This window comes from Castor canadensis, chromosome 16 (assembly GCF_047511655.1).
Source record: "Castor canadensis chromosome 16, mCasCan1.hap1v2, whole genome shotgun sequence".
Classification (NCBI taxonomy): Eukaryota; Metazoa; Chordata; class Mammalia; order Rodentia; family Castoridae; genus Castor; species Castor canadensis.
Window position 1 is genome coordinate 25580569 of NC_133401.1, and position 24816 is coordinate 25605384.

General features: G+C 43.4%; 1 protein-coding gene across 4 annotated transcripts in view; it reads right to left on the reverse strand.

Moving 5' to 3' along the window:
- The window catches only part of Lair1 (leukocyte associated immunoglobulin like receptor 1), a 70381-nt gene that overhangs the window by 43088 nt on the left and 2477 nt on the right, over positions 1 to 24816 (reverse strand). Inside the window, exon 1 of one of the 4 annotated variants that reach the window (XM_074058238.1) lies at positions 4167 to 4366. The exons of 1 other annotated variant lie outside the window; for it this stretch is intronic. The gene's annotated coding sequence lies outside the window, so the exon portion shown is untranslated. Of the gene's footprint in view, positions 1 to 4166; positions 4367 to 24816 lie in introns of those variants that run through there. 2 more of the 4 variants (XM_074058234.1, XM_074058237.1) reach the window with 2 other exon arrangements.

Here is a 24816-nt window from a genome sequence, read left to right on the forward strand (position 1 = left end):
TTAGATTTTGTTTTAGAAGCCCAATGCCTAAGGGCCACTCTTTCTAAGACTTTTTATTGCTTAAATTTGGCCAAAAGGGTCTAGTTGGCACTGACTCCCACCTGATCTGCTCCTTATTCCCTCCTGACATGGGACCAAGACCAACCAAACAAACAAAATCCAGGAAAAAGCAAATCCTGATGATGACCAATCAAGAAAGATCTTCAGTCTACTGCCATAACACCTTGAACACACCCAATCTTGTCTGGTCTCAAAAGCTAAGCAGGGTCAGGCCTGGTTAGTACTTGGATGGAAGACAGATCTTCAAAAGAGAAGCAGTTTGGAGACAATGGGGGGAATCCCATCAAAGTTCAAATGGAGTCACTGGTGACAGACCTCTCAAAAACAACCAAGGCCGAGAGGATTAAAGAAATGGCTCTTATGCATGTGTTGCTATCTGGCATTAAAGCCCTTCTAGACACAAACTCATATTTTTAGACAGGGTCTTCTACTTAAATAGAGACAAAATAACTATTTGTACTGGCTCTAAACATGTCCTTTGATACTTAAAAATGGTGGTTTTAACTTTTTTAAACGAGTTTTCTTGGACATATACACTGACAGTATATTGTTGCCATAATAAGTCTACTCAGTTAAAAAAAAAGAGAGAGAGACATTGGGTTAAAAATAAAATAAAATAAAATATCCAACCATTAAAACCCCTTTGGAGGGGCCCTTTTGTTGTTATCTTGTCTACTCCCACCATAGTTAAAGTAGGAGTGATTGCTCCTTGGATCCACCACAGTCGAGTCAAGCCAGCTGCTCTCCAGTGGGAGTGCATCCTTGATCCGACTTCACCGTGCAGGATCACCCACCAGAACCTGAGCACCCTCCCCTGACAGAACTCTGCTTCCTAGGAAACATCAGGGGACCAAGAACAACAACGGAACGACAGCCCTACACTAGTCACCACTGGAAGCTGACTAGTCTACGCACACATGGCAGAAGCTTGAGGAGTCAACTCTCCAACAGGACAAACCGGTGTTTTTGACCCCAGTTATCTCACTGTAATGTATTGTCAACCCTTGTCTGTATCTGCTGCTATAGTTCTCACCCTAGTCTTCACCATAGCCTTGGCAGAAACTGCCCGGCTGACTGGTCTCATGGTGAAAGGTTTTTATTTGCTCTCTTCTATCTCTTTTGAGCAGGATGCGTAATTACTATTTATTATTACTGATCTGGTTTAACAAAGGACAAAATACACAGCCCTCCTCCACAAGGAGAAAGCTGCCTCTAACTACACCTGTGGCATCTGTAACCTATAAATTTACTGTACTTAAGCCATCTGATTAACATGGGAAAAAGTAATTAATATAAAAATAGATAAAAGGGTCTTGACCCTGAGAGTCTGATGCACCTCAAATTAGTAACTGTTGCCCATGAGAGTTCCTCTCACTGACTGAGTCTATAGCTCAGACACTAAATGTCACTTTATGCTATGTTTGGCGGGGGGACCAACATGGGAGACCATTAGGCTTGGAAAAAAGATGACAAATGGCCTTACATGTAATGATGTCATAAAAATACAAACCCTTAAATTAAGATGATGCTGTTTGACCCTAAGTGGGTCTGAGCATCAAAGGGGGGAATAATGTAGCAGGGAGGAGGATCAGAAGAAAACAGACTAGGCCTGAGTCTTGAAAAAGTAGCAGGGAGTAGGGATGGCATAGCAGAGAGATAAAACCTGAGAAATCTGAACACGAGGAAGGTCACGTAGCACCAGGGAGGGGAAAGCCACATAGCACTACGGTAAAGTAGCCAATAAAATTAAATATAACCATATATGGATTCGACCTTGCTTTTTGCTTCTGTAACCTGCTTGCAAGTGTATATAAGGTGAGACTGCTTTGGTCTTGGGGCTCAGCCTTTAGACAGGAGTCCACTGGGTCTGTGCTGGCACAATAAACATTGCTTCCTGCTAATTGCCTCAGAGTCCCATATGCCAGTGAGCAAACTCCCACAACAGTTTGACTAAGCTACAGAAAAGATCAACCAATTTGAGATTAGGACTTCTGGCGATAAACAGCTCTTTGACTAAAAGAAATTTTCAGGGTCAAGCAGTGTTTCGGAAAGCAGGTAGGCAGCAATTCAGGGAGGTTAGCTTTACATTAACTCCTTTGACAGAAAAGACCTCACTTTAGTTGATTTTCACAGTGCTGTTGATGCAGTAGGTAGCACGCTGAGAACAGCACCAGCAGGCAGTCCATGTTGTTTTAAGAATGGACGAACATCACCTGAAGAAGTCTCGAATCAATTAGATCTTAAAGTCAACTAAGGAGGTCTTCAAAATATTACAAAGATGTAATGGAATACAAACCATATCCTCTGACTATAAATATCATATCAAAAGTTAATTGAAAACATGCATTCTGAAACTAAGGAAGAAAATTTCAGCACTAACTTATGGTTACAGAGTCTAAAAAACAGAGGTTGCAAAATATTTAGAAATGAACAGAGAGTGATTCTTAAAGAAATTTGTTAGATGCAATAGAAGTCATATTTAGAGAACAATTATATCCTTTGGTAGACTTTTTTTTTTTTGGTGGGACTGAGGTTTGAACCCAGGGCTTCCCACTTGCAAAGCAGGAGCTCTGTGACACAAGCCATATCTCCAGTCCATTTTGCTGTGCTTATTTTGAGACAGGATCTCTCAAATTACTTGTCTAGGCTGTCCTCGAATTGCAATCCTCTTGAACTCATCCTCCCAAGTAGCTACGGTTTGGTAGACTTTTTAAAGAAATTGTGAAATTTGGGGAATTAATTGCTAAGCATGCAACTTGTGAAAGTTATAAGGAGAAAAAGGAAGGAAGGAGGGAGAGAGGAAGAGAAAGGAGGAGGAGGAAAAGGAGAAGAGAAGGAAGAGGAGAAGAAAAGAAGAAAATCATTATCAAGAAATTCTTAGAAAACAAAGGAAAAATAAAAGGTCCCAACACCTAAGTGAGAGAAAAGACAATTGTACACTCACTTTGCACTGTCATAATCCCATTAATTGCATTTCTCATTGACCACCCTGGAAGTTAGAAGAAAATGGGGAAAAATGTTTTATTGTTTGTTTTGTGGTACTGGGGTTTGAACTCAGAGCTTCACTATGGCTAGGCAGATGCTCTACTGTTAGAAATCAAGACAGTGGTGGTCCATTTTCAAGGCAAGGCATTTAACTCTGGCCTTTTGCTTGTCTATCAGTTGTGGATGTTGTGGGAGGGCCAATTGATAAGGGAACTTAAACTGGGAGGGGTAAATCAGGATAGAACAAGGAAATGGGTAAAAACTGTGTACCTGCCAGAAAGCACACATCACAGGGAGATCTTCCTGACACAAAGGAAGGCAGATACCACTTAAAGACCACTTCTAGAATTTGACCAATCCCAAGAGAGGCATATTTTAAAATAACCCCATGGGTAATCTAGGCCACATCCAGAATGAATGTACACCCCACACTACTCAGACAGTGAGGAACCAGAACTTGCTCACTAGAGAGTATAATGGTTATTGTAATTGTTTTGGGTATATCTGCTCACCAGGCACCTGATCTTACAAGACTGCCATTAAAGTCTCTTTTTCATTGTACTCCACATGTCTCTGAGTCCATTCTTTGAGTTTGGACAGGTGAGTGTATTTCTCACATCTACTGCTTGAACCACTCCAGCAGCCCTTTTCTGCTTTGGTTATTTTGGAGATAGAGTCTCCCAAAGTTTTTGCCCTGGGTGGCCTGGAACTTCCCAATCTCCACCTCCCAAGTAGCTAGGATTATAGGCATAAGCCACTGATGCCTGGCAGAAACCTCATCTTAAAAGAATCTATGTGCTCATGTGTAGAGATCACAGAATGCACTTTTAGGTATTAAACAAAGTCAGGACAGTGTCTACATTGTGCAAAGAATGCATACATACAGGAAGGAGAATCTACATTCATGTTTATATATAGTCACCAAAAGAAGTGCTAGAAAGAGTAATAAGAAACAAATTAGGGTTGGGACTTGGCAAAAGTGGTGGAGCACTTTCCTGAGCAAGTGCAAGATCCTGAGTTCAAACTCCAGTATGGCAAAAAGAAAGAAAGAAATTAACATTGCTGTTCTGCTGTGTTTCTTCCCCATCTGCCTAAATATGCAAGCCACATAAAGAACTCACCTTGGTCCTTGTCTGTCCTCAGCCCTTTGCTGCTTGGTGTCTTCAGAAGGCGTCCTTACCCAGCCAATTCCTTCTCACACACTGCCCAAGTGTCATTTGCTCTCCCCAGCCAAGGACACATCTCCTCACAGGATCTCTGTACCATCTGTCACCTCTCACAGGTCTCCATGGCATACAGAGGCTCATCACTTGAGCTGAGGATATAGCTCAAATGGTAAAGCAACTGCCTAGCAAGTGTGAGGCCCTGAATTCAAACCCAAGTACCTCCAAAACAAGAAAAGAAAAAGAAAAAAATTTCAGAGGGTCACTACCAAAATCTCTCCAGTGACTTTGCAATTGCAAACCCTGGGCCCTCCAGGCCCCACTCAACTCTTTCTGACCCTGCAGTTTGGATTCAGTGCAGCTCAGCCCTCACTCCGCTCCCCTACCCTCCAGCCACCCTGCATTTCTGCTGCTCCTTGTGGATACCGGGTCCTTTCTACATTCCCACTTAGTTTGCTGCTTAAACAATTTCACAGGATAGCATTACAGTCACTTTCTTTTTTTATTCTTTTTTAAAAAATTATTAGCATAAATTGTGCAAAGTGGTTTCAATGTGGTATTTACATACTTGCATGTAATGTACTTTGATCAAATTCAGCCCTTCTATATATTACTCTTTCTTACACCTTTGCCTCCTTCCCACACATTGCTGTGTGTATTTGTGTGTTTTTTTGGTGGTATTGGGGTTTCAACTCGGAGCCTCACACTTGCTAGGTAGGTGCTCTCACCAATTGAGCCACTCCACCAGCCTCTTTTGTTATTATTATTATTATTATTATTATTATTATTATTACTATACTGAGGGTACATTTTGACATTTACCAAAGTTCTTATAATATGTCATAGTTGAATTCACCACCCTCCATCATTCTCCTTTATCCCCTTTTCCCTGGAACTATTCCTGGAATAGTATCAACAGGTCTCATTTTTTCATTTTCATTTCCCACTGTGTTGATCAATTAGGACCTGAGCTGTTCTCTTTCCTATTCCCTCGTGTCAGCCCAAGGACTTTGCTGCTGTTGCTCATGTAATCTACTGTTTTTGCTTTATTTATTTGTTTATTTACTTTTGCAGTGCTGGGATGGAACCCAGAGCTTCACACATGCTAGACAAGCTTCTGCCACTAAGCCCCACCTCTGGGCCTATTTTATTTATTTTTTTAACAGCTTTACTACAAACAATGCATGTACATAAAGCTGCATATTTAATGTTTACAAGTTGATGAGTTTGGACGTAGACAATCTTTTTTTTAACTTTTCAAATTGCATGTGTTTAAAGTGTATAAGAGATGATCTTTAAAAATAAATTTTGTGTATGCTTAAGATAAACATTTGACATGGTGTTTTAAGAAACATGTACAGTGAATATAGTGAAATGGTTACAACAGTGAAACAAGAAGAAGGTCAGGAAGGAGAAAGGAAAAAGTCCACATCACCAGGCTCAGAAGCAAAGACCACCCTTGAGTTCGAGAGTTTGTGCGTGTGTGTGTGTGTGTGTGTGTGTGTGTGTGTATGTGCGTGTATGTGTGTGTTGGGCTCCCTCTTGTGATCAGAGTGGAGAAATCCCCATCTAAGCTGATATTTTTCCTATCTGACACATTTTTGCATTCGAAGAGTGTGTGTTGACCCTCTACCCTGTGCTAAACATTACTAAGGCTCTTGAGACTTATCAGTGTGCAAAACACAGGTATACCTCCCCTCTGACGATTGCATTCTTGCAGTTGGAGACACCAAGCCATGAGCACAGTACATGGTTTTGCTTATTCACAATTTCACTTTCTGATGTTGCTGTTATCCATGGTTGACACTGTTGGAAAATTTTAAGTGAAAAACTTCCAGAAATAAATGAATCATAAGTTTTAAGTTATGTGACTTTGAGTATTGTGATGAAATCTGATGCAATAAGGTATTTTTACCAGTGTATGGGAGTTTGTACAAAGGAGTTTCATTGTGATGTTCCATACCTGTGTATAACGTACTTGACCAAATTCTCCCCATTACTCTTTCTTATCCCTCCTCCTTCTCTTTTAAAGTAATTTCAACAAGTTTCATTTTTATGTCTTCATACATGCATATAATTTATATTTTCATACACACACATATATAAAGTACTTCATTCATATTCACCTCCCCCTTCACCCTGTCTTTTTACCTTCCCTCTCACTCTAGTTCCCACACCCAAACAGCCCCCATTGTAGAGAGAGAGAGAGGTTTTATTGTAGTATATCATTACAATTCTTCTGTTTTGTTAGTCTCTGTGCCTAGTTTATAAATTAAACTTTGTCATAGGTATATGTGCAGAGGAAGAAACATGGTGCATCTTGAATTCAGTATTTTTCAGGGTTTTAGCCATCCACTGGGTGTCTTGGAACATATCCCCATGTGTAGGGAGACTGGTGTAAGAACGTTCAGAGTCTAGCAGGTGAAAAGTGACAAGGACATATGGGACAGTAGATGCAGCCCTGGGGAATCCAGAGGGTTCAAAGGTCTACAGAGAGAGAGGGAAAAAATGGCCAGTGCAGAGCAAGCAACAGGGAGAGGGAAGAGATAGGAGATGAATTCAGAGAAGTAAGTATTGGGGACCTCAGAGTCCATCAGTGATTCTTGGTCCTATACTTCTATTACAAAGCTAAGCTGACATAGGAGATGTGTCATTCCATCAGTCTTCAAACATCCTTAGCCATTCTGTAGGTCAGGATCCCTCTCTTCTGCACTAGGCCTGCCTCTGGATGACCCTGGATGCCTGTTTTAGGAGTCTCACCTGGCTCCTTGCACTCACAGTGTGTGGTATGGAGACCCCAGACGTGTGAAGGGCACAACCTACACAACTGTATATGATGGTTCTGATGCCCTTCTTCTGTGTTCCTGCTGAGTCTGTGCTGGCTGTCATTGCACTGGATGTTGTGACACCTTAACTTCTCTTCTTCCATTTCCTATAAGTTCTTTAAGGATGAGATAGGATCAGATATCAATCTGTGTTCCTGGTTCCCAGAGAGGGCTGAAACATCAGAGGCCTCAATAGCATCTACTTAACAAATGAAATAAGTCATTAGGATTGGGCCAAATAATTACGACAGGGCTATAATTATCTAAAGTCACTGATACCAGCTAAGGGATTGTGGCACAGCTGGTTAATTGTGCCAGGAGCTCCCAGAACCAGTGAAGTAATTATAGTGGAGTCCCTGGACTTGCTGGGTAATTACCATGGAGTCACAAAATTGGCAGGGATAACAGAAGAGTCCTGAGCACAGTGTCTAGAGACACTGTAATGCCACAACTCAAAGAAGAGGGGGTGATCCTGGCATCTTAGGGGCTCACCATGCACAGGAAAGCCCCCACCACAGAGGTGTCACCCCAAACGTCCATAATACTGAGGCTGAGAGATTCTATAATAAACTATTTTAGAGCAATTTTGTGGTGTCCCCCTCCACCACAACCACAAACTCCCTATTCAATAATGTCCCCCACAAGATGGGTACAATTCTTACAACTCATGAGTCTTCATTGACGCATTGTTCTCACACAGAATTCAGTTCACATTAGGGTTCTTTTCTTCCTCTTCCTCTTCTTTTCCTTCTTCTTTTTTTGGTGGTACTGTGGTTTGAACTCAGGGTCTTGAGCTTGTTAGGCAAGAACTCTACCTCTTGAGCCATACCTCCAGCCCTTTTTTGCTGTAGTTATTTTTCAGATAGGGTCTTGCATTTTTGCCTGGGGCTGACATCAGACAGCAATCCTCCTACCTATACCTCTGAATAGCTGAGATGACAGACACACCACCACACTTGGCTTATTGATTGAGATTTTTTTTTTTGCCTTGAACAGCAATCTTGCTGCTCTTCACCTCCCAAGTAGCTGGGATTACAGATGTGAGTCACTGTGTCTACTTAAGTTTCACTCACATTGTATGGGTCTGGACAGATGCACGATGATGTATACCTGCCACAACAGTGTCACACGGAGCATTTCTACCACCCTAAAAACTTCCTCCCTCCCCACTTAACCCCTGGAAACTACTAATCTCCATACTATCTCCAAAGTTTTGCCTTTTCCAAAATGTCATACATGTGGAATCATATGATATGAAACATTTTCAGATTGACTTCTTTCACTCAATAATGTGCATTTAAGTTTCCCCCATATTTTCATGGCTTGACAGCTTGGTTCTTTTCAGCACCAAATAGTATTCTTTTGCATGAATGAGCCACAGTTTACTTTCCCACTCACCTATTGAGGATATTGTGGTTGATTTAAGAAACTCTGACCTAGCCAAGTGTGGTGGCTCAAGCCTGTAATCCTAGCTACTTCAGAGGTGGAGATCAAGTGGATTGCAGTTTGAGGTCAGTCCAGGCAAAAAGTTCATGAGATCCTATCTCAACCAGGTACCAGTCAGGTACCAACCAGGCAAGGTGTGATACTGCACAGCTGTCATCCCACCTATGCAGGAAATACAAATAGGAGGATATGGTCAAGGCTGGCCCAGGCATAAAATGAGACCCAATCTCAAAGATAAGTAAAACAAAAGGGGTTGGGGACATGGCTCAAGTGGTAGAGTGCTTGCCTAGCAAGTGTGAGGCCCTGAGTTTAAGCCCCAGTACCACCAAAGGAGGAGGAAGAGGAAGAAGTAGAAGAAGAAGAAGAAGAAGAAGAAGAAGAAGAAGAAGAAGAAGAAGAAGAGCACTTTGAGATAGAGGAACTAACTAGTGACATTGCATGGTCTTCCAAGTGGCTTTCCTGTGAACTTTCCTTCTGTTAGCAATGGGCTGAGGGCTCCCTTTGCTCTATTTGGATGTAAATCATGAACTAAGAGCAGATTCCTCATCATCAGCAACTCTGACAACTCTAGGGTGTCAGGGCCTCTGTTCTTAGTGGGCTTTAAGTGCCAGTAGCCAGCACCCAACACATGGGCTCTGAGCTCAGGATATCTGCACCTTTAGCTCTTAGTGTCAGAGCTCTGAGCTCACAGTGTCAGGATCTCTCAGTGGCCATGGCTCTCAGTCTATCCTCTCTGCAGTCTCTTCTCAGCACTCCACAATCCTTTTCAGTCTCATCTCTCTGCAGTTTCTGCTCCCTGCCGCTGTCAAGAATTGCACCCACTTTCTTGGTGCTGTTGCTGTGGGTGTGCCTGGGGCTGGCAGCGTTTGCAGTTTTCTGTTCCTTGTGTTACTATCTCAGTCTGCTGTGCCTGTGATAAGACCACCAGTTAGCCATACAGCCACTCAGGAGAAACGTATTGGGGTCCAAGCTGCAGCATGGTGGGGGCCGTGCACAGGAGAGAGGTCAGCCAGAGGGCTCTGAGGACAGTGAAATGAGTGCTGCCTAAATAGGAGGCAAGATGCCCTGTCATGGCCAGGGAAGAGCTCCTCCCCAATCAGACTGAGGACAGCTTGTGAGGAGGCCCAAGGCAGCTGTTGGTGGGATCACCTGAAGGTGTCATGGCCTGATCAAAGTCTCCCAAAGCAAAGTGAGAGTTAGAGTAGTGGCCAGGATAATTACGTGGTTCCCAACTCTGGAATGAAGTTTCCTGGCATCATCTGGTTGGGAGTCTGCTCCAAGCATGGCAGCAGGATTTGTGCCTCCTGAGCACCTGCCAGCTGTTTAAAGCAGCCACAGCTCTCACAATGAAAGCTTGAGAACTGCAGAGAGAGTTGCTTGATTGACAGTTCTGTAGTTCCCATGAAAATAGCACCGCTGAATGTGTGGTCTCTGTCACCTCCGATGGACTCCCAGGAGTGGCAGCAAGATTGTTCTCAATTCACCAGTCTTGGAAGACACCTAGCCTTACCCCCTGCCCAGCTTGGGGCAGTAGCTCATTCTGCTCTGGGACAGCTGCTGCTCCAGCCTGGAGTCAGGGAAGAGCCTGACAGCTGTCAATCAAACAGCTGACTGCTCACATCTGACAGCTTCTGTTGCTTAAAAGGAAAATCATCCAGGATTTTTTTTGGGGGGGAGGGTTTAAAACAAAGTTCTGAAATGGAATTAACTTCCTTTTTCATTGAACAATTCAGCTGAATATCAGCAGGAGGATTGAGTCCTGCTGATCTGTCTCTCAGTATCCCTTCTCTCCCTGCCTTCCAGACTACTGGATTCTGTGTTTAAAATAGGAGACCATGGTGAACCAAACCAATCCAACTCCTGGCAGGGAGGTAGAAGCAGAGGAGAAACAGATGATAGGGACCCATCTCTACCTGGGACACAGGAACAGAAGTTAAGAATTGTTAGACCATTGTTAAATACTGCAAAAGCTCTTCTACTGATAAAAGCATCCTCCTAAAACATTATATTTCTTTTAAATGTGTTGAAATGTTGGGAGATGGGGAGACAGCTCCCTAAAGAGGCAAAGCTAGACTTCCTGCTAAGCCTCAGGTTGATGGAAATAGGAAAAGGCTTCACACAGACAAAAATGGCAAACGTGATCTTCCCCCATACATATCAGCTAAGGTGATGCCTTAAATAAAACCTCCTGCCCACACACTTTCTGCCAGGTGCCCCAATTTTTTTTGCGTATGTAACCAAAAGAGACTGACAGACCTGTGGTTGAGAAGATTATTATAAGCCGAGTTTTTCTCTAACATTTCATTGTGAAAAAATATCAGACATAAAGAAAAGCTGGAAGAATTTTGCAGCAACTATCTTTTTATACCTTGCCTGATTTTCCACCATTATCATCTCACTCTACTTGTTTTTATCACCTGTCTCTCCCTCCCTCTGCCTATCTGTCAACCCATTTGGGATGTTTGGGGTACATTTCCAAGTTGCAGACGTCAGCATTCTTCACCCTGAATTCTTCAGCAAGCTGTGTTTAGGGTTCTTTCCTTTTGTGTTAAGATTTTCATAGGATGAAACACACAAAAATCTGAAATGCACCATTTGCTGGGTATTGACAATTGTATAGCCAATCCCCTATCAAGACAGAATATTGTCACTGTTTCAGAAAATGCCCATGTGCCCCTCCCTCCTCAAATCCTGGTCTTTCTCTCCTGGTCTTTCTTTCCTGATTTTTTTCCACTATCAATTAATTTTGACTGTTCTGGAACTTTACGCAAGCAGAATCACAAGAGTTGAATGATGGGACCAGCCTAGGCGCCATGAATGGATGAATGGATAAAGAGAATGTGGTCTAGTTACACAGTGGAGTTTTACTCAGCCATAAAGAAGAATGAAATTATGCCATTTGCAGGAAAATGGATGGAACTGGGAAATCGTCATGTTGAGTGAAATAATCCAGTCCCACAAAGACAAGTTTTCCCTTTTTAAAGTATTTTTATTAGTGTATACGAATTGTACAAAGGGGTTTCATTGTGATATTTCCATACATGTATATAGTATACTTTAATCAAATTCATCCCTCTGTTACTATTTCTTATTCCTCTGCCCCTTTTAAAAAACAATATTTAAAAGGTTTCATTATTCTACTTTCATGCATATGTATGGAGTACTTCACCCTCTCCCTTCACCCCTCCCTGTCCCACTGGTTTTCACTTTCAAATAGTGTCCCATTCTACACTGTTCACTCACTTTTTAGGGTAAGAGGAAAGGTGGTTAAAAAAAGAGTAATGTAGATGGGCGAATTTGATCAAAGTACTTTATATGCTATTTTAAAATACCACAAAGAAACCCTTTTGTACAGTTAATATATGCTAATAAAAATGTCTTAAAAATTAAAAATAGAAATATCATATAACCTAGTAATCCCACTTCTGGATGTCTATCCAAAAGAATGGGAGGCAGGGTCTCAGAGAAGTATGTAAGCAGTGAACGCCATGATCCTGATAGCATTGTTCACGACAGTGTCCCTAGCTCACACCAGCCATGAGGTCTCCATGGTTGAGAGAAACAGGTCTGCAGGCTGAGCCCAGGCCAGCTGCCATTGGCATCTCCTCCTGCAAAATGTACCCTGCCTGGGGGAGCAGGAGGGTCATGGGGAGACCTCCAGATCTCCCATCCTTTGCTCCCCAAATCAGCTCTGCTTTTTGTCCTTGTCTCTGTCTAGACTTCTAAGCAATGCTTCCTATAAAAGATGGTTTTTATTGTGCTGCTCAATAAAGTGTACAAATGTAAGGTTAGCAGAGAGAAGAGGAAAGATAGACAGAAAATACATTTTTAAATCCCCAAATGTTCCTTTACCTGCCAGCCCAGATCACACACACCTGTCCAGTGCTGCTCAGAGGGGACTTAAGGACCTGTAAGTTTTTGCTGCCTTTTTCTTAGTTGGTAGCAAATTGCTACATGTCTGTCATACTATAAATAAGATGGTTTGGTTTTTGTCTCACCTGCTGGAGCATTGGAGCCCACATGTATTTCCTGCCAAACTCCACTCACAGCCTCACTGCTATGCCTGGAATTGCTTAAGGCCTCCCAAGGGCTTCTATTGCTTGAAAATAAACTCCAAACTCCTCCCCAAGACTCCAAGATCCTGCAGAGCTGGCCCCTGCCTGCCTCCCCATCCCACGCTTTGGTGCACCACCTGCTCTGCCTACTCCAGCCAGCCCTCCCCTGCATGCTGTTGTCCCTCGCCTCCTTCAAGCCTAGGCTTGTCCCTACCCCAGGGCCTTTGCACATGCTATTACTTCTGCCTGATCCTCTCTAGCCCGAGCATTTTACATCACTTCCTTAAAAATACCTCTCCTGATTACTCCAAATGAAATACAACTCTTGTTATACCTCCTCCAAGGTCCTCATTCATTCTATCATTACTTTTTCTGCAATGTATAATCCTCTGAATAGTGTTATGTGTTGGGCTTACCACAACCCACTAGAAAGTTTTAAAAGTGTCAGAAGAAAAGCAACCCAAGACGGGAGAAAGGCACACCCCTCTCTAGTGTCCTCCTCCCCAAACTTTCAATCACAGTCTAGTAATGAAAAATGTCACTCAAACCCAGTTGAGGAAGGTGCCACCAAGCGCCTGTCCAGGAACTTCAAAAGTGTCAAGGTCATGAAAGATAAGGAAAGACAGGAAATGTCCCAGGTCACTGAAGACCTGACCTGGGGGGATATGTCAGCTAAGAAATTGGGGAAGTTCGAGTACAGTTTGTATAGATGTTTCTTTCTTTGTTTTGATCAGTGTCCCCTGGCTGGGTAAGATGTTACCTCAAGGTGTATAAGGGTGAATACAGTGCAAATACTGTTTACACGTGTATGTAAATGGAAAAATGATACCTGTTGAAACTATTCCAGGAAGTGGGGGGGGGATCACAGAGAATGATAGAGGGGGTGAATTTGACTATGATATATTTGATATATTATAAGAACTTTTGTAAATGCCACAGTGTTGTGCCCTGCACAACAATTTTTTTTTAAGATATTACCTCAAGGGAAAGCTGAGCTTAAGGCACACAAGAACTCTCTCTACTGTCTTGGCAACTCTTGTGTAGATCCAAGATTACTTGGAAACAAAAATGTTAAAATAAAAATCTGAACAAAACAATGAGCACACATTAGCGATTCTACTTCTGGGTATATACCTGAAATAATTGAAAGCAGAGTCTCCAAGAGGTATTTGCACACCTCTGTTCATTGCAGCACTGCTCACTCACAATAGTCAAAAGGTGGACACAACCCCAGCATCCAAATGACAAACAAAATATGATGTATCCATACAAAGGAATATTATTCAGGCATGAAAAATTATATTCTCAACTATGCTACAACATGGATAACCTTTGAGGACATTATACTAAGTGACATAAGCCAATTGAAAAAAGACAAATATTGTATGATCCATTTATATGAGGAATCTACAGTACTTAAATTCACAGAGACAGAAGGTAGAGTGGTGGTTGAGGAATTGTTTAATGGGCTCGAGCTTCAGCTCTGCAAAATCAAAAAGGGTCTGGAAATGGATGTTGGTGATGCTTGCACAGCAAATGTGAATATACTTAATACCACAGAGTGGTGTGTACACTTAAAATGGTTGAAATGGCAAATCTTATATGTATTTTACCACAATTTAAAAATAAAGATACAAGCAAGCAGAAAACCACCCATATGTAGAAAGTCACAGAGGGTTGGATAGCTGCTTTTGGACAGGGTGGGAGAACCCACCCAGAAGGAAGTGCAAGATGCAGCCTTCTCCTTACCTCTGAGCTTTGAATGGGCACTGAATGTCCACACATTCTGAAGAGGGGCTCGATGTATCCCACAGAACCTGTCACGTGGCAGCCACTGGGGCACGTTCACCCCTCACTCATCTTGGGAAGATCACAGGAGGGCAGGAATCTTAGAAACTGACTTTATAGAGTAGAATGTGCCTTCACCTCTTGTAGAGGTTATGGACTGAATGTTTGTGCCCCACACCCCCAAAATTTATATTTTGAAGCTTTCACACTGAATGGGGTGGTATTTACTAGGGGACCTATTGAAATAACTGAGTTTAAATGAGGATATGAAAGGGGAGCCGCCATGATGGTATTAATGTCTGCTAAGAAGAGGCAGTGACTTCTGAGTGTTCTCTCTCTCTCTCTCTGTCTCCGTCTTTCTCTCTCTTATTCTCTCTCTTTTGTTCTGTTCTTCTCTCTTTGTCTCTGTTTTTCTTCCTTCTTCTTCTCCTCCTCCTCCTCCCTCTCTCTTTCTCCCTCTCCTCTCCTCTTCTTTCTCTCCTTTTCTCTGTCTCTTCTCTCTCTCCTCCTCCTCCTTCTTCTCCCTCTCCCCCCTCTTTCATCTTCTTTTCGTTTCTTTCTCCTTTCTCTCTCTCTCTCTCTCACTCTCTCTCTCTCTCTCTTTCATTTTCTCTCTCTTCTGCCTCCACTTCCTCCTTTTCTCCTCTTCCTCCTCCTCCTCCTCTTTCTCCTCCTTCTCCTCCTCCTCCTCTCCCTCCCTGTCCCTGTCTCCAACTGCAAGCCCGAAATACAGTCCTCAAAACACATTGTGCACTGCCCTCCTGTCCACCTTAGGAGTCACCCTTCTGGATGGATAGTTCCTTGAATCCAGATGCAAGTGAGGCCTTCTCTGGGACCTGCCTAGCACAGGGTATAAAAAAGTGGTGGGTGGATTTAGAGAGCCACAGGAAAAACATGTAGCCCTGAGGCTTCTTCCCATGCCTTCCTATGCAGTGGGACAAAGCCTATGGAATTCCTGACAACACTGTTTCTCCACATCTCCACATCTGGGGCTGGAGCACTTTGTGGGGCCCATGTGTGGAGGGACTGCTGGGCAGCAGCCTGGGCTTCCACCACTAAGTGTCAGTACTTAGCCCACTCGCTGTGCCAACCCACAGTGGCACAACTGGGAATCACATTCTCCTTGGAGGGCAAAGTCACTCATCAAGAATCCCTGCTGAAATAGTTTCTGCCCTGCTGAAATCATTTCTGCCAGGTCTTGAGGGGGTAGGGGGGAGAGGGAGGGGGCGGAGTGGGTGGTAAGGGAGGGGGTGGGGGCAGGGGGGAGAAATGACCCAAGCATTGTATACACATATGAATAATAAAAAAAATTACAAAAAAAATCTAGAAAAAAAAAAGAATCCCTGCTGTGTTAGTTTCCTGTTGAGGCAAACACGGTGGCTTCAAGCCAATGTTATTTTTTTACAGGTCTGGAAGCCAGAAGTCCAAAATGAGACAGGGTTCAAGTGAAGGTGTGGGCAGCAGAAGTTCCTCTGGCATCCTGTGGAGACAGCCTACTTCCCTCCCTTTTGCAGCTTTTAAGGGACACCCTGTGTGCCTGGCCTTGTAGCCCTCCTCCATTGTCAAAGCCCACCACTTCATTCAAAGCCAAATGAAATCCATCATTCTGTACAATTAATTTAAAAAGCAACTAAGAACAAACAGCCAGGTGTTGATGGCTCATGCCTGTAATTCTAGCTACTCAGGAGGCAGATATTAGGAGAATCCTGGTTTGAAGCAAGCCTGGGCAAATAGTTCTGCAAGACCCTATCTTGAAAAAACCCTTCACAAAAATAGGGCTGGTGGAGTGGCTCAAGGTGAAGACCCTGAGTTCAAGCCCCAATACCACACATACAAAATAATAATAATAATAAAAATCATGGTGTGGAGCATGGTGAGAGATGAGAATATGTGTCCCTGAGTTTTGGGGTATGTGGGGAATGGGAAGATGAGCATAAGCCGAGCTTCCTGGCCTCACTGTGGTGGCTCCCTGTGTCTGACAGCTAAGAACCTGTTGGGGAATGACAGCAGCTAGAGTGATGCTGTGAGGGGGTGGAGAGGCCAGGGATGAATCATGTAGAACAGGAGCTATGGGGTCATGGAGGGACAGGAAGAGAGATTGTACCACCCCCGTGAACAAGAAGTGTTATGTGGTAATGGGTTCAGCAGCTTTGTGACTCCTGCTACACAGAGGTCTTCCAGGCTCTCACTTCCCTGCAGCCAGGCTCTACCCAGGTGTTCCTGCACAAGTGAGCTATCTCACAGGACGCTCCTGCAGACAGCAGAGTACAGGGAGGGTCACAGATGTGGGTTTTTCTTGGCCAAGCCTGAAGGTGACACACATCATCTCAGTAATCCTTTAACCCCTCCCCCTCCCAGGAGTAGCCACAAGATGGGAGAGCAGGACATAGGTGTGGTAACTGGTGGGGCAATTGCTTCCCAGTGAGAAAAGTAAGAAATTCCACTGCCCAGAAAGGCTCATAGCTGTGCCATGGTCTCCAGTGGGATGCTAACAATCCCCAGGCTGTCTACTTCATACATGGCCGGTGTGCATCCCTCTAAACCCACCTGCCCCTTTCTGTCTAAACAGTAACTCCTGATCACAGCTCCCTTCCCACACCAGTCTGCCCTTCTGTAGATGCGATGCCTCTTTCTGACAGCACCCAATCCACAGAAAGCATTCGCTTTCTTCCTTTGACATGGTTAAAACTGATCCAAGTAAATCCAAGTCCCGTGAGAGGCTCTTTCTTGAACTGTGAATTAGTCTTCTGGGAGCCCCCATAGCAATCTACCACACCAAGTGACTCAGATGTATTTTCCTAGTGCTCAGGCAGGAAGTACCAGATCAGGTGTGTAGAGGGTTAGTTTCTTTCAACCCTCTCTCCTTTACTTCCTACCTTTTTTTTTCTTTTTTTGGTGGTACTGGACTTGAACTCAGGGCATTATGCTCACAGCTTTGGTGCTCTACTGCTTGATCCATGCCTCCAGTCTTCTTTTGCTTGGGTTATTTGGAGATAGGGTGCTTCTTTTTGTCCAGGCTGGCCTGGATTACAATCCTCCAGTTTTATGCTTTCCATATTAGCTGGGATGCGAGGCATGTGGCACCACCTAGCCTTTTTTTTTTTTTAAATCCTGGTTGGCCTCAAACTGTGATCCTGCAGATCTCAGACTCCCAAGTAGCCAGGAACATAAGCATGAGGCACCAGCACCGGGCTTATCCTCCTCTTTTTATGAAGAATCCACTCATATTAGACTAGAGCCTACTCTAGTGACTTCATTTTTCTTTGATCACCTCTTTAAAGACTCTCTCAAAGGTAAGCCACATCTGAGGTACTGCAGGTTAGGACTTCAATGTAGGAAGTCCTAACACCTAAGAGTCCCTTACACCCTCTCAACACCTTTCTCTTGGTGTATGTTACTGTTGACCCACGGGGTGAGTTCTTTCAGAGCCTTTAGTAATATAACCAACTTGGTTGACTTGGTGGTCTTTGGTTGAAGGACATCAAACCAACAAAAATTTGACACTAAGGAAAGCAGAAATTCTCGGAGGAATTGTCAAAAGGGGAAGGGACAAAGATTCCAGCTGCACACCTGGCATGAAGAGGAAGAGCAGTGGGGAGAGTAAAGCATCACTGGTCAGTGTGTCTCTGTTCCCTTCCACTTGCCCTCAGAAACTGGGCACAGAAGAAGTGGAGAGTGAGGAGAAGATAAGCCAGCCAGTGCCCCCCTCTTTTTCTTCGGCCTGTGGGGTTTCAGTTCAGGTGTCCACCAGAATGAGGAAAGTAACTTTGAACTGGACATCAGGTGGTCATTTTGATAAATTAGGCTGGTCCATTGACCCCCTGAAATTGTAACAGTTTGGAAACACCAAAATGGCAGTAAAATCTAGAAGATCTGCTCCTGACATAGCCAACAGAGGGAAAGGGATCAGACAGGCAGAATAGGAAGTCAGGTGAGAATGAATGAAGTTGTTTCCCATTCACACCAGACTTCATTTTGTAACTCTCCTATCATTTTTAAGATTAGATTGCTTTTTCATTAATGTATATTAATTGTACAAAGGGGTTTCACTGTGATATTTCCATACATGCATGCAATGTACCTTAATCGAGTTTGTCTTCTTATTTGTTCTTTCTTATTCCCTCTCTTCTCCTGTTCAGCCAATATTGATGGGTTTCACTACTCTGTTTTCACATGTGTATATAAATTATAATTACCCCTATGTCCACATGTAGAGGACTGAAAGTAGACCCCTATCTCTCACCCTGTGCAAAAATCAATTCAAAATGGATCAAAGATCTTAATGTAAGACCTGAAACTTTGAAACTACTAAATATCACTAAAGTGGTATTTTAATTTTGGAATTATTTCAGATTGAAGGAAAAGTCGCAAAGACAATACAGATTTCCTATATGCCTTTCACCTTTCTCTTCTTGCTGGCAACATTACATTGCTAAGATACATTGCTACAACTAATGAACCAATATTGTGACATTGTTGCTAGTTACTTCCACATTTTATTCAGATGCCCTTCACTTTTGTTCCTGTTGTGTCCCAGGACCCCATTCAAGGTAGTATGTTAATGTCTGTCATATCTCCTTTGGCTATGACAGTTTCTCAGACTCTGTTTTTGATGAACTTGACAGTTGAGAGCAGTACATTTTGTAAAATATTTCTCAATTAGGATTTGTCTGATGTGACTTTCATGACTAGAATGGGGACATAGGTTTTGGGAAAAAAGAGCACAGGACCAATGCCCTCCTCATCACATTATATCAAGGGTATGGACACACTACCAATAAGACTTGTGATGTTGACCTTGGTCACCTGGCTGAGGAAGCATCTGTTGCTCTTTTCCCCCTTCCTAGACTATCTTTTTTAGAAGGAAGTCACTGTGTTCAGCCCATCCAGGAGGAGCTTTGTTCCACACTCTTGGAAGTAGAACATTTGCATAAGTGACTTGGAATTCTTCTCTATGATAGATCTGTCTACTTAACCATTCATTACTTTTTTCACTCAGTCATTTATTTCTATTTCTATGGACTCACACGTTTTGTATTTGGCTTATAATCCAATACTATTTTGTTGCTCAAAGGATAACCCTCCATTTTCTCCTTAACATTTTATTATGAAAATTTTGAAGAATACCTAAAAAGTTAAAAGAGTGCTACAATGAATACCTAGATATATTAGTTTTTTTCTTAATTTGCATGTGTAGCCTGCCACTGACCCATCTTATTTTCTTCTTTGATTCTTTTCAAAAGAAATTCCAGACTGCACTATACTCCCCCTTCATACTTAAGAAGACGTATCATTAACATAATAGGCAAAATATTGCATAAGCAAAATGCATAGATCACAAATACAGCCCTGTGCTGTCCAACCCTTATCAAAATGCAGAATAAAGACCACAATCCCAGAAAGCCCTGCCCCCACACTTCCAGAGGCCACCACTGTTCTGATGAATGTTTTGCCACCATAGATTAGCTCCATCTCTTCTGGAGCATCACCCAAATTGAAACATACCATGGAAACTCTTTTGTGTCTAGCTTCTTTCACTCAGTGCAATGATTTGAGACACTCTGTGTTGTTGTATATTTATTGGTTTACTCCTTTTAATTGCTGAGTAGTATTCATATACATTACATCATATGGATGTACTACAGGTTTTTATCATCCTCCCATGAATGGACACACAGGCTGTTTCTAGTCTAAGACTGTTATGAATAAAGCTGCTATGAACATTCTTGCACAATTATTGGTGTGGATGTAGGTCTTTGATTCCTAAGTTAAATACCTATGAGTAGAATTGTTGGGTCATAGGGCAAGTATATGCTTAGATTTATAAGAAACTCTCAGGCCTTTTTCCAGACCTGACAAGTGTCAGGCACTTGTACCATTTACACCACCCCCATCAATAATGTATGAAATGCCTGGTGTTCTAGCCTTTTAATTTTTGCATTTCAGGCAAGTATATGGCTTTGTTGGTATCTCATTGTGGTTGAACCTGGTTGTATTTATGAGGGCTCTCTCCAAAGAAACAGAATCAGTAGGATAGATGATAGGTTGGCAAGTACATAATAGATAGATAGATAAATAATAGATACATGGATACATAGATGATAGATACATAGATGGATATAAAGATAGGTGATACATTATATATATATGTACAGATGCATAAACACATAAATAGATACATAAACACATAAATAGATACCTAGATAGGTGATGGATACATATAGATGATAGATACATAGATAAATAGTAGATATATAAGTGATGTATAGATGATAGATGCATAGGGACATAGAAGAGATACATTAATAGATGATAGAGAGATAGGTAGATAGATATGGTAGATAGATAGATAGATAGATAGATAGATAGATAGATAGACAGATAACCAGAGGAGGTTTATTATGATAATTGGCTCACACTATTATGGAGGCCTACAATGTTCCATCTTTAAGCTGAGGACCCAGAGAAGCCACTGATATAATTCAGTCTGAGTTTGAAGGCCTAAGAACCAGGAGCTCTGGCATCCTAAAGCAGAAATATGGATGTCCCAGGTCAGAAAGAGAGAATTAAATTTTCCTTCCTCTGCCTTTGCATTCTAGTAGGACTCTCTGCAGATGGCATGATGCCCACCTACATGGGGGTGGACAGATCTTCCTTACTCAGTTCCCTGGGTGGACTCAAATCTAGTTTCTTCCAGAAACATCCTCACAGACACATCCAGGAAGAATGTTTTACCAGCTATCTGGGCATCATTGAGACCAGTAAAGTTGACATATAAAATTAACCATGACACCAGCCCATATCTACTGTTTGCTCATTTAGCAGAGGGTTGTCCCTTTGCCATGGGAATCACACCAGGTGGCTTGGCTATAAGGCCCAAGCTCTCAGTCCCACCCATTGTGAAATATGAGCATCCTTCATTTGGGTCTGTATTCAAATGTCACCCACAGGGAGGGAAACCCCATTCCTGAACTTCTTCTGTAAGTGGCAACCATGCCCTCTTCACCACAAACTTGGAGTCTGTAGCTTCCTCTTACCTGAAGCCACAAACTATACTTACCAGTTTTCACTTATTCTCTGCCTTTCTTACTCCAGGAACATTAGCTGCATGTGTCCTCTTTGCTTATCCCTATTTCCCTCGAACATAAAGCAGTGCCTGCCAGGCACTCAGGGATGTGCATGAGGCAAACAGGACATTGAATCACGACTGTCTGCATTTACTGCTGATTGCATATATTGAAGACCTACTATGTGCTAGGACCCAGCATTTAGTGATCTCTCCTGGAATTCTCACAACCACCTAGTTAAACCTGTGAGCCACTCAGAATCTAAGCCACAGGGAGCTCACCCTGAGTCCTTTAGTCCAGAGTTGTCCTGACTTTCTGTCAGAAGAGATTCGTCAGACAGCCTTCCTGGAGGAGGCGCATTGCTGCCTGGCTTCCCTCCCACTTCCCTGGCTGCTCTTGCCTCAGCATCGCCATGGGTTCCTTTTTCTTCGCTTGCCCCTTGCATGGCAGTGCTGCTCAGCATCTGGCTAGACCGCACTTGCAGATTAGCCAGCTCCAACCTACAGACAGGTTTTATTTGGCCCACACAGTAATTTTTTGTATTTGAATTTGTTTTAACATATAAAAGCTGAGAGATTTTGCTTTTAAAATATCCAGATTTATGTCTTATTTTAAAAATTTGGAACATCTGGTGATGCTGGGTCCCTCTTCCCATATGGCAAGCACTGGTTGAAAGTAAGTAGCATCAACCATGTGGTCAGAGCCATCCTGTACTAGAGGACCATCCTGTGCTGCAGCTTGAATTAATGCTTCTGGAACTTGAGGTTGTATTAGAATGGTGTTTAGCCAAGGGCCCTAGAAACACCCAAGGACCATCCAGGAGAATCAGATAGGGAGCAGTGACAGGGGAAGGGTGAACCAATGAGTTTGTATCTGATGGCACTGCCAATCTCCCATGCAAGAGAACAGATGCCTTAGGCTTAGTCAATGTGAACCAAAGCAGTGCTCTGAAGAAGCTTGCCTTTTGGACCTGAATCACACATGAGAGAGACAGAGAGATGGAGGAAAGAGAGAAAGAGAGAGAGAGAGAGAGAGAGAGAGAGAGAGAGAGAGAGAGAGAGGGAGAAGGAGAGAGATTTAATCAATTCAAACTTTATTCTGAGGGGGACAAAGGGAAGTGGGGTGTGTGTGTGTGTGTGTGTGTATGTGTTAGAGAGAGAGAGAGAGAGAGAGAGAGAGAGAGAGAGAGAGAGAGAGATGGGAGGAAGCATCTTCACCCTTCCCTGTCTCCATCATCACCACTATAACTATCACCTTCTTTCTCCTGTCATCCTCCTTCTTATTATGGTTGGCACCATCCTCACCACCACCACTCCTCACCATCATCATAGTCCCCATCATTATCATCATGGCCATCACAATCACCATGAGTATCATCAGACCCTCCTCTTCCTACTGCCATCCTTCTCCTCATTATGGTTACCGCTACCATGACCACCACCATGACCACCATGACCACCATGACCACCACCACCATCACCACCATCACCATCACCACCACCACTGTCATCAACAAAATCACCACCACCACCATCACCATCACCACCACCACCACCATCATCACCATCACCACCACTATCATCACCACCATCACCATCAACACCATCACCATCACCACCACCATCACCACCACTATCACCATCACCATCAACACCACCACCGTCACCATCACCACCACCATCACCACCACTACCATCACCATCACCACTGTCATCAATAAAATCACCACCATCATCACCAACACCATCACCACCATCACCACCACAATCATCACCATCACCACCATCAACACCACCATCATTATCACCACCACCACCATCATCACCATCACCACCATCAGCACCACCATCAACACCATCATCATCACCATTGCCACTATCATCTCCATTGTTATCATCATCACCATTGTGACCATCATATTTGCCATCAGTGTCATCAGCATCATCCTCTTCCTCCTGCCATCCTCCTCCTCATTATGGTCATCATCATAATCCTCACTATGACTTCCATCATTATCATTATCATTATCATTATCACCTTCACTATCATCATCATCATCATCATTGTTCCTGCTAGCCCTTTCCTACCAACCTGGATGGGAAATAGCAGGATGGGGCAGGAGAATCACTGGCCTTCCTCTCTTCCTCCCTCCCATCTCAATACCTCTGGGGAGACCAGGCCTGGGGATCACAGCGGGAAAAGACTAGCCTTGCTCCATAGGAAGGGGAATCCCTGGGCAGGATTCCTGAGAATCTTAGTTTTAGCTCCAACAGTGATGGCCTGAGTGATGATGTCAGGATGACCAGCCTCCCCTCTCCCACCCTCCCCCCACCCCGGGTCTTCATTTCTCCATCTCTCTGTGTGGCATTTGTGGGTTCCTGTGGAACCAACATAAGTAGTGACTGGAAAAATATCTTGTAAATGGCAAGGTGAGTTGTAAGGGGTAGTGGGAGTATATACTCTGAACTAATTCTTAATCAGTTTGGGGGAATTCTTTTTTTGTTGTTGTTAGTACTGGAGGTTGAACTGAAGGCCTAGAGCTTGCTAGGCAGGTGCTCTGCGACTTGTGTCATTCTGCCAGCCCTTTTTGCATGGATTATTTTTGCGATATGATCTCCCTCTATCCCCTGAGGGTCTAGACTGCAATCCTACTATTTGTGCTTCCCCTAATAGCTGGGATGATAGGTTTGTGCCACCTCGCCCAGCCATTGGTTGAGATAGGGGTCTCAGGAACTTTTTTCCGTGAGTGACCTGGAACCCCATCTTCCCAACTTCCGCCTCCCAAGCTGCTAGGATTTCTGGCTTGATTTCAGGCACCTGGCCCTGTTTGGAATTCTTAAACACGTGGGAGACATCCTTACACAGATGGGAGGAGGTCCCTGTATATAGACAAGTAGGTACCCTTTACAGGTAGACGGGGTTCCTATGCAGATATGAAGAGTCCTTACACTGTGTGTGGTATCTTAAAACACATTCTGGAGTTGTCGGTACACTCAAGAAAGTTTGTGTCTAGAAGTGGTGTCATTATACAGGTTATAAAAAAGTGGGATGGTGCTCTTATTTACCCAAATGCAGGGCATCCTTATACTTAGAAGTGAGGGTTTTTTTTTTTATTACTGTGACTGGCCATTACTTGCAAAACACTGCACAAATGCTAGCGATCTTTACATCAACATAAAGGTTCTTCATTAAGGCAAAGGGGCCTTTATATTTCACGGTGATATCAGAGTATCAGGGTCCTTATACAGACCAGGAAGGCTAACAGTTTTAAGTCTCTGAACAGCTCATAGACTGAAGTGGCCCCTGCAAGGGCCACAGGTGGAAGCCTCGGTGAGGGCGGGGCGCCAGGCCCACAGCCGGCGCTGCAGTGCCCAAGACGGCCGCCAGGGACAGCACCAAGCCCTCGGCCGCGCCTCCCCCTCCCCAA